The sequence below is a fragment of the Trichosurus vulpecula genome, chromosome 2, assembly GCF_011100635.1.
Source record: "Trichosurus vulpecula isolate mTriVul1 chromosome 2, mTriVul1.pri, whole genome shotgun sequence".
NCBI classification, from domain to species: Eukaryota; Metazoa; Chordata; class Mammalia; order Diprotodontia; family Phalangeridae; genus Trichosurus; species Trichosurus vulpecula.
Window position 1 is genome coordinate 435609922 of NC_050574.1, and position 10008 is coordinate 435619929.

At 39.8% G+C, this 10008-nt stretch overlaps 1 pseudogene; it reads right to left on the minus strand.

Moving 5' to 3' along the window:
• Positions 1-7061: 7061 nt before the first annotated feature.
• The window catches only part of LOC118837317, a 5320-nt pseudogene continuing 2373 nt past the window's right edge, over positions 7062-10008 (minus strand).

The window sequence follows — 10008 nt, forward strand, 5'->3', positions numbered from 1 at the left end:
TTTTATTTGCCTGCCACCAAGAAGGAAAAATCACCAAAAAAAAAAAAAAATGGCTGTGGGACGGTCACACAGATCCTTTTGTATGTGAATTCTGTTCTAACACTATCATTTGTCTTTCTGGCTCTGAAATCAGTTGGAAAACTCCTTGTCACCACATAGCACTAGACTTTCAGTCTCTCATGGCTGGAAGCTGGTGCTAGTCATGTCAGATTGGCAACCAGCAAAGAATATTTAACACCTTCTGTATAACCCGCCAGGAAGAGCATACCTTTGCATGATCTAAGGACCAGATCCTCACTGGCCAGTTTCCTATTGCTCCCTTCCTCCCCCCTCTCTCCAACATCCAATTAAAATTGTGACAAATGGTCTAGGGTATATTTTGAACAGGATTGGATTCCTCCAATCTCTCAGAAAAGTCTTCTGGAGTCCCAGGGAGTTTCAAGTATTTGATATTTACTTAGTTTCCTACTGTCACGTAGGAAAGAATCTCAAAATAGTATAGTATAGATGTTACACTGATATTGACACAGATATTACGTATTATATATTGGTATACACATATTGATACTGTATAATATATACTATATATTGGTGCAGATATTATATATTTCACATGTATATGCAGAAATCACATTTGTCCCCAAAGACAAAGTTATGCAGACTCAACAAAGGACATTTTACAATGTCTGTCAATGGCTACTAGTTGCCTATTACTTAATAAAGGTATGTCTTCATGTTTAAAATGACCTTCCCCAAACCAAACTTAATAAAAGAAGAGAAAAAAAGAATAAAATATAGTTTCCTCTCTCAAAAAGAAATCTTGTCCCTACAAAATTTCCCACATGGAGTTTTCCCTTCAGGGATTCAAGACCTGATAAGAAACCAAATTATCCTGGGTGAAAATTCTCCCATGATTCCCTTAGTTCATAGAACTAGTCATTTGGGATACACCAAAATTTCTCCAGGGGTCCGTGTATAATAAGAAATCCTCTTGGCAATCCAGGCAGATTTCCTCTAGGTTCCTACTCAAAAGACATCTGAAATAACTCTAATTGATCCCTGCCAGTGCAAAGACAATCTGAATGGAATTCCAAGCACATCCAACAATAAGAGAAGGCTCATTGAAGAAAAGAGAAAATAGACTAGGTAAGTCCCAAGCATATGTGAGCATTCCCAAAATCCCATCCCAAGTGGAATTAAAGATTTGCGATTGACTACTTGAGGTCTCTAGGGCAGCAGGTAAATCTTATCCTAAGGGCCTGAAGTATCTCACAATCAGACAAGCAGTCTTGGTTGGTTTAGAAACAAAAAGAAAAAATTGAATACTTACAAGTTACCATACTGTCCCCTAGGTGAACTGCTAGGGACAGAGTGATCATGTACAAATGGGTGGAATGATACATCAATATCAGCATTCAAACAAGCAAAAATTACCATGAAGAAACTGGCCTGATGTGTAAGGAAACACACTGGAAAATAGATTGTTTAATTTCAGTCTTTAAAAGAGGAAAAGGAAAAAATGCTGCGGATTCTGAAAATTAGTGTATCCAGTAATAAAAGTACTAGGTAGAGAATCTCTCCAGTGGGTTCCCACAAGTGTGAAGCACTAAATGTTTATCACAGACAAGCCTCATAAATCTCTGGGCTACTTTCTCAACCCCCATTGGGCTAGAAGGTGGGGTCCCTAGAGATTGTCTGACTACTTCTTCCTCAGCATAGGAGTGACACTGAGTGTTGGGTTTGTCTAATACTATTGTTCATAAACTCACATCTGATCTGCTCCCCAAGGTTCATTAACTACTTGATAGTAATTAGTCAGAGTCAATTAGCTTCTAGAAAGGAATATTTACTAATGTGGCATCCTAAGTACATTCAATACTCCCCAAAGCCTGGGCTATACTCTTCCCTTGCACATGTTAGGTCCCTGGAGAGACTGTGCTGAAGCTAAGAGAACATATGGAGTAAAGGGGTAATGTGCCACTCCGGGTTTTGGAAGTGTAAGAAATGGGAGGAGGAGTTTTGTTTCCATAGAACCAAAGGTGTGCTTCCCTGCCCTCCCCCACCCCAGCTTTAGCAGAGACCAGGCCTCAAGGTCGGTCAGGTGAGAGGTCAGAGGCTTGCACGCATGTGCATACTTTTTGAGAAGGCAGTCTAGGGAATTAGAGAGGCCAAACCCACTTGAACCTGTTCAAGCTTATCTAGGGTCTGGTCTTGGTCAAGAATCCAGGCCTACTGATTTGCATCATTTGCATATGTTAAAGAGGGAAAGTAGGGGAAGTAAAAGAATATAGTTTAATCCTAAACTAAGACAAGGAAAATCTAATTAACTTCACTTTTGCTTCTGTATCCTTATTATCCTATTTATATAAACTGTATAACCTAGGAAAACTATGTAAAAAAACAAAGATTGTAAACTAACAATGACTCTAGCAGGAGTGGAGGGAACAATTACCCCTGCTCCTGCAGCTGTATCAGTGTGAGTGTTCCCGCGAGCACCCGCTCTCCCGGGGAGCGTAATAAAATGCCTTCCTCTGCCCACTCTGGTCCTGAGTTCTTTGGGTGTGAATGGGCAAATCACATGGATTTTCCTAGGGTCAAGTGAAGGGAAGCAACAGGCAGCGGAAGCTCGCTGGGCTTACGCCTGGATCTTGTCTTGGGGTGTCCTGTGATCCCCACTGCGGTGTTAAGAGGGCTACCACTCTGGATTCCCTTGGGGAACCCTGTGGTCTGCACGGCCTTCTTAAGGGAACATCACATGGGACTTCCGGCCCTGTCTTGGGAGCATTGTATTCTTCATGCCATCCTAAGGGGCCGTCACTTGGGTCCTCCTTAGGGTCTGACCCCTAGGAGGCTCTGTGATCCCCATAGATTAAGGGATGGCTACCACTTGGTCTTCCTCTGGGAGTCCTGTGGTCTGTACAGCCTTCCCTAGGGATTATCACAGGATTCTTCCTCAGGACTTTGGCCCTGCCTAGGAAGTCCAGTGATCCCCAAAACCACGTTTCTCACAGGAAGCCTTTTTTTTTGTGGAGTCCTCATGAAATTCCCTCTTGCAGGCTACAGGCTCTCTGCTCTCATCTAAGGGCTGATGCTCTGGCAAAGTTCTAAAGCTGCCTTTTCATAGTGAATCTACCTACAGATTTTACCATCAGCCATTGCTCTTCTGGGGACACAGCTACCTGTGCTGACGGAAAGTCCAAGTCTTCTGACCTTTTGAAGTTAGCAAGGCCATTCCCTTGTCAAGTGAGGCAGGGACAGTCAGAAACTCTCTCTTCATCCCCCAAGGCATTCCTTCTCCTGCTTCATCAACTAGGTTGACTTGCTATTAAAATGCTGTTTTATTTAATCCCCATAGGGCACGTTTGTCTTCAACCAACAAGAAAAAACTCTGTTGAGTCATCTGTTTCCATTCAAGTTTGCACCTTTGATTAATCAATTAAAGAGGATGCTAGGAATTGTTCACAACTAGTTTAAATCTTTGATTCTAAAACTCAACCACCTCAATCACCTGATGAAGGTATTGCAACTTAGAACATTTTGTTTCATTAATTGGGAGTGAGTGTTATGAGACAACCCTATTATACCAGGAAATAAATACCTGTCCCACATATGACTAATGCTGCACATCAATTCAAAGGGAGTTCCTTTGTACTCCCTTTCTGTCGTTTAAGGAGACCTTTATACATGAACCAATCCTAAGCTTTAAGTAAGTTTTTATTTTGGGCTCTGAGTTGATAAATGTGATGACCCAAAGTGTGAGATAAATGGAGCATCACTCTTCTAGGTGATCAGACTCCCCCAAGATTAAACCTGACTCGTGTGTGTGAATCTAAAATAGATGGACCCTTTAATGAAAAAGGGAGAGAGTGCCCCCACTCAAGATCAGCAACAGTTTTATTATTAGAGAAGCATTTTCAAGAGGCAGAGAATGCTAACAACTGAAGACTCAGGAAAGGCCTAGTGTAGGAAGGAGGTCCCTGAGCTGCACTTAGAAGAAAGCTTAAGATTCTAAGTGGTGAAGGTGGGAAGAAAATGCATTCCAGACATGAAGGACATGGGCACTGAGGTGGGAGATATTATGTTTAGGAAAGAGCTAGTAGCCCAGTTTGATGATAGGAGAGAGTGTTTGAAGGTGTGAAATATGAAATGAGACTAGAAAATCAAACAGGAGTCAAGTTATGGAGGGCTTTAAATGCCAGACATAGGGACTTGTCTTTTATCTTAGAGGCAATAAGAAGCTGTCAGAATAAGTCTAAGTAGTGGGGTGCTGTAGTTAGATCTGTATTTTAGTAATATCAATTTGGCCAATCTATCCTGTGGAGGATAGATCAGGGGAGGAAGCGGTTGGGGTCAGGGAGACCAATTAGAAGGCTATTAAAATAGCCCAGATGAAGGGTGATCAGGGCCTGAAGTAGAGCAGAGGATGCGTAAGTGGGAGGAAGGAAATGAATACAAGAAATATGGAGGTAGGGTCAATAAGCCTTGACAATTGATTGGATATGGAAGTTGAAGGAAGAGTCAAAGAGGTTCAAAGAGAAGTGGAACTCCCTAAAATGGGTATAAAAAATTTGGAAACTAAGCACACAAACCATGATATTTGAATGATGGGTAATATGCTCTTATTTGTTATAATTTATACAGTGTTCTATTATGTCACAACAGTACTGGGTATACAATATACTCAATACATCTTGTTGTTTGATTGACTGGAGGAATGGAGAGAAACAAACCATTTCAAGTAGAAAGACAATTATTTCTCCCAAAGTTCCTTTGCTACATTTCAAAGAATTGTTTTTAATGATTTCCTGTAGTAAGATTTTTCACTTTGTGTGCATGCATTCTTCCATGATAGAAAAAGTGAAAGGAATTACTGGAAAATCAAACAAGAAAAAGAAAATAGAACTTACCAAGAGGCATTCTTCAAGAACTATATGTCAAATTATTACAAATAGCTCTTTCACTTGTTTTGTTTGTGTAGTAGCAAGGATTGTGGAGTCTTTCAACCTCAGTTATAGGTTATTCCTCAGCCCGCTACTTAACTTGCTCCCACATTTAATCTCATCATCCTTAATTCTAGGGTAAAGTTATATTGTGATATTTCCTTAATAATTAACACAGTTTCAATATCAGTCTAAATTGTTCAGTTAAGCTCAGAGCCCCCAACTCAGGACATCAGATATTTATTTAATAAACCGAAGAAACCTCCTTTCCCGTAAGGAGTTACTTATATCTCTATATTAGAAACCCTAATCTCTCCTATGTACCCCTTGATAAAGTGATACTATATTCTTTACTGTTCTTCAAACAAAGCGCTCCACCACCCAGATTCATGCATTTTCACTGGCTGTCCCCCATGTTTGAAATGCTCTCCCTCCTCATCTACACCTCTTTGCTTCCTTGACTTCTTTCAAGTCCCAATTAAAATCCCACTTTATACAGGAAGCCTTTCCCCATGCCCCTTAATTCTAGTGCCTTCCCTCTGTTGAGTATTTCTGCTTTATCCTATATGTAGCTTGTTTACACATAGTTGCTTGCATATTATCCCCTCTATTAGACTGTGAGCTCTTTGGGAGAAGAAATTGTCTTTTTCATTTTTTTGTATCTTACAGTGCCTGGCACATAGTAGGCACTTAATAAATGGTTATTGACCAACTGACTAAACAAACATTAAAGTTACTGAATACACAATTTATTAACAACGAAATAATTATTAAATATTAAATAATATTTTAAGAATATTTTAGCTGTACAAAAAGGCACTGAAAACCATCATTGTAACTGCAGATTACTTTTCCTCAGTCCCACACCAGTCAGTTCATTTAGGGTAACAAAACCTCTTCATAAGTATCCTCATTATTCTCTTAACAAGATAAAGGTCACAATAGTCTCATAAAGAAATATTCCCAACTTCTTTCTCTCCAGCTTATCTTTTCATCTTCTCTTTCAAGCTATCATTCTTTTAAAAAAAATATGCATTTGAACTTAAATATAAAAAGGCAAAAAAGAGAACATTTCCTATACAAAGCACAACATAAAAAGAGAAATCAATAAAAACTATGAATTTCCATTTCACACTGTTTACTTAAAAAAACTACGTAATATACACTATACATCATTTTCAAAGCTAACCTGCTTTTCTGTGTTTCCTTCTAAGTTTTATTTTGTTCTCTGCCATACACTTTTTTTTCTCCCTCCCTCAACAATCCACCCTAGAGAAGGCTACCATTAGACACAAATATGTGCATATGTGTGTATATACATAGTTTGTGTGTGTGTGTGTATGTGTGTGTGTGTAAAACCATTCTATACATACTTCTATTTATCAGTTCTTTCTCTGGATATGGATAGCATCTTCCTTCATAGGTCCTTTGTAGTAGATTGATAATACTCAAAATGACTAAGTTGTTCAAAGTTGTTCTTAGAACAACATTGCTGTTACTGTGTACAGCGTTCTCTTGGTTCTTCTCATTTCACTCTTCATTATTTCATTCAAATCTATCCATGTTTTTCTAAGATAATCAAGCTCATAATTTCTTATAGTACAGTAGTATAACATGACGATCATATACCACAACTTGTTCAGCCATTCTCCAATTGACAAGCATCCCCTTGATTTCCAGTTCTTTGCTACCATAAAGAGAACTGCTATAAACATTTTAGAACGTATAGGTTCTTTTCTTTTTTCCCTAATGGTCTTGGGAAACAGACCTAAAAGCAGTATTGCTGGGTCACAGGGTATACAGAGATTTATAACTCTTTGGGCATAATTCCAGATTGTTCTCCAAAATGGTTGAATCAGCTCACCGTTCCACCAACAGTGAGCAAGTTTTTCTACATTCCCTCCAACATTTGTCACTTTCCCCTTCTATCATTCTAGCTAATCTGATAGGTGTAAGATGATATCTCAAAGTTGTTTTAATTTGTATTTCTCTAATCAATAATGATTTAGAGCTTTTTTCCTATGACTATAAATTGTTTTGTTTTCTTTTTTTTGGTAAGAAATCAATGCTTATTTTCCATCAGCATTTTTTCCAACACTTTTAGAGCATCTGGGGTAAAACTTAAGACCATTCTGGGGCAATTCCTACCCACTCAGTGGCCTGAGCTTTAGGATCCTTGGTAGCTGGCTGAACAGGCCAATCTTTGGTAGGGAACTGATGAATGGGCACAGATGCCATTTGTACTCCCTTGGACCAATCAGCTACCTCCAGTTGAGTAGTGGTGAATTCTGGGGCGGGTGTAGTCCATTCACCTTAAAATTGACTTTTCAGCTGAGGCCTGCTCTTCCTTTTTAATCTCCTCTGGATCCTTGTAGAAGTAAAGATCAGGCATAACTTCCATGGGTGTTCACGGGAAATGGTACCATGCATATGTAGGACTTCATGGGCCAGCATCCACCACATCAGACCCACTGAGTGAGCTCCCTTGTTGTTACATGGAATGGCAATGTCCACATAGCAAAGTGGGGAGTCCGTGTTGCACAATGCAATAGTTGGGAGGTTAACATATGATGCTTCAGTTAGAGGCTGATGATCTGCCCGAGGATCGGTGACCACAAACAAGCAAGGCTCCCTGAATGCTGCCTGGATCTGGTTAGTGAGGGTACTTGGTGTCAAGTGTCCAGCAATAGATGTGGCGCCACTGGCAGTGGCAAATTTCAGAACAGCTCGCTGGCCAGTGTTTCTGCATGAGGTGACACTAACGTCGGCTGGGTTTTCAACGGCAACAATGGCACGAGCTGCCAGCAGAAGTTTTTCCCAAGTTCTATTCAAGTTAATGATGTAGATGCCATCACTCTTTCTTTTGTAGATATACTATTTCATCTAGAAGTCCAAATTGGTGCCACCCAAATGGGTTCCTGCAGCAAGGAATTTGAGGACATCCTCTTCCTTCATCTGCAAGACATCTAGGGCTCTGAAGATTGTGAAAGTTTTCCTTCAAAGTTACAACATAAACTGAGAACAATGCAGTACGGAACCCTCTTCTGGGCAGCACAGAAGGCAATTGTTTTGATTTCTTCATCGGAAAGCTGCCTGTTCATATCCTTTGACCATTTATCAATTGGGGAATGACTCATATGCTTATAAATTTGACTAAGTTCTTCATATATTTGAGGTTTGAAACCTTTACTGAGAAACCGTCTATAAAAAATTTCTCCCAATTTTCTGTTTCCCTTCTAGTCTTGGCTACATTGGTTTTATTTGTACAAAACCTTTTTAATTTAATGGAATCAAAATTATCCATTTTATACCTCCCAGAACTGCAAACTTAAGCTTACCCTTCTGCCCTGGAACCAAAACCAGGAACTCTGCTCTCCTGCAATTGCCAACAATCAGCAGGTTCCCTGTCCCTCTGCTACTGCTTTCAATGGGCTTATTTTTTCTCCTCACCCATAGCTGGGACATCTGGTCAGCACAACTGGGTCTGGTATTCTGGAATAGGGGAGGGTCCTTCAATCTTCCCCTACTCAGCAGTCTGACCCCCACACAGACAGTGAGGTGAAAGTTCCTGAAGCAGAGGCTAGACCCAGCCTCATCTGGGGCTGGTTTTTTGTTGATTCGGCCCTGTCCACCTGGAGGTGTTTGTATTTCAATATCTATCCAAAGGTGTTTGCATTTCAGTCAGGCCAAACCTCCATTTCTGGAGGTCCACTCTTTCCTAAGGTCCTACCAAGTTACTTTAGGAGGACAACTGCTTTACCCTGACTTTTAATTATTTCTGCCACTCAAAGTTCCCTTTGAGGTGATATTTTATCTTGTTTGTGAGAGAATTTTGGAGAGTCAGTATTTCCTGTTTTATTCTGCCATCTTCCCAGAATTCTCTGGTTTAGTAGTCTCTGTCCAAACTCACTTTTCCTAAAAATATATTTTTTAGTGTTTCTTCCTAAATAACAGTGATTATAATTCTAACAAGAAAGAAGTTTTTCTCCACCATCTTTGTATGTCTTCTCCACAAATTCTTCATAGATCCTTATAGACTCCAGATAAAACTACTGACTCTATAAGGAGAAGTATCACAAAGAATGACAGATAACTTTTATCTCTTAGTAGTTCTCTCTCTAAAAGAGACAGTAACAGTCTCTACAGCCTCTGTAGGAGAGGTTTTTAAAACACATCTACATCATTAACTTGAATAGAACTTGGGAAAAACTTCTGCTGGCAGCTCGTGCCATTGTTGTCATTGAAAACCCAGCCGATGTTAGTGTCACCTCATCCAGGAACACTGGCCAACGAGCTGTTCTGAAATTTGCCACTGCCACTGGCACCACACCTATTGCTGGACGCTTGACACCAAGTACCCTCACTAACCGGATCCAGGCAGCATTCAGGGAGCCTTGCTTGTTTGTGGTCACTGATCCTCGGGCAGATCATCAGCCTCTGACTGAAGCATCTAGATATAATGGTAATTTCTATTTTCAACAAGAATGCAAGAAGCAGCACTTTTGTATCATTTGTGATATGATTTCACTTCCTATTTCTTGAAATATATGCTGACAAGCTATGACATTCATGTGCCAATTCATGTCCCGCAATAGAAAAAGTATAGATTTTGAAATCAGAGGACCTCAATTCAAGTACCAACTGTGCTGCATGTTTGACCTTAGATGGGTCATTTAATGTATATGGGCTTGTTTCCTCACTTTTAAAATGTGAGGGTTAGACTAAATGCTCTTTGTGATCCCTTCTAGCCTAAATCTTTCAAGTATGATTATATAAGACTCTATTCCCTTTCCCCACTCTTCACCAGGGCACCCAGGTAAACAGATTTAGACTGCCCATTTTTCTTAACATGAGGTTTATGCATATGGCATGTGTAACTGTTGACACTCGTTGCTAAAAAGAAAAAGGATCACAAAAATGTTAAGATGAGAGTTCGCAAATGAGGCAGAATTGGATTTATGGCTTATTTTTCTCCAAAGTGCAGTAAAACTAATGGAAAGTGCCAGGAAGCACATAATAAGAAAAATGGAATTAAAAATATGATTCTTTTTATAAAACTTTGAAATGG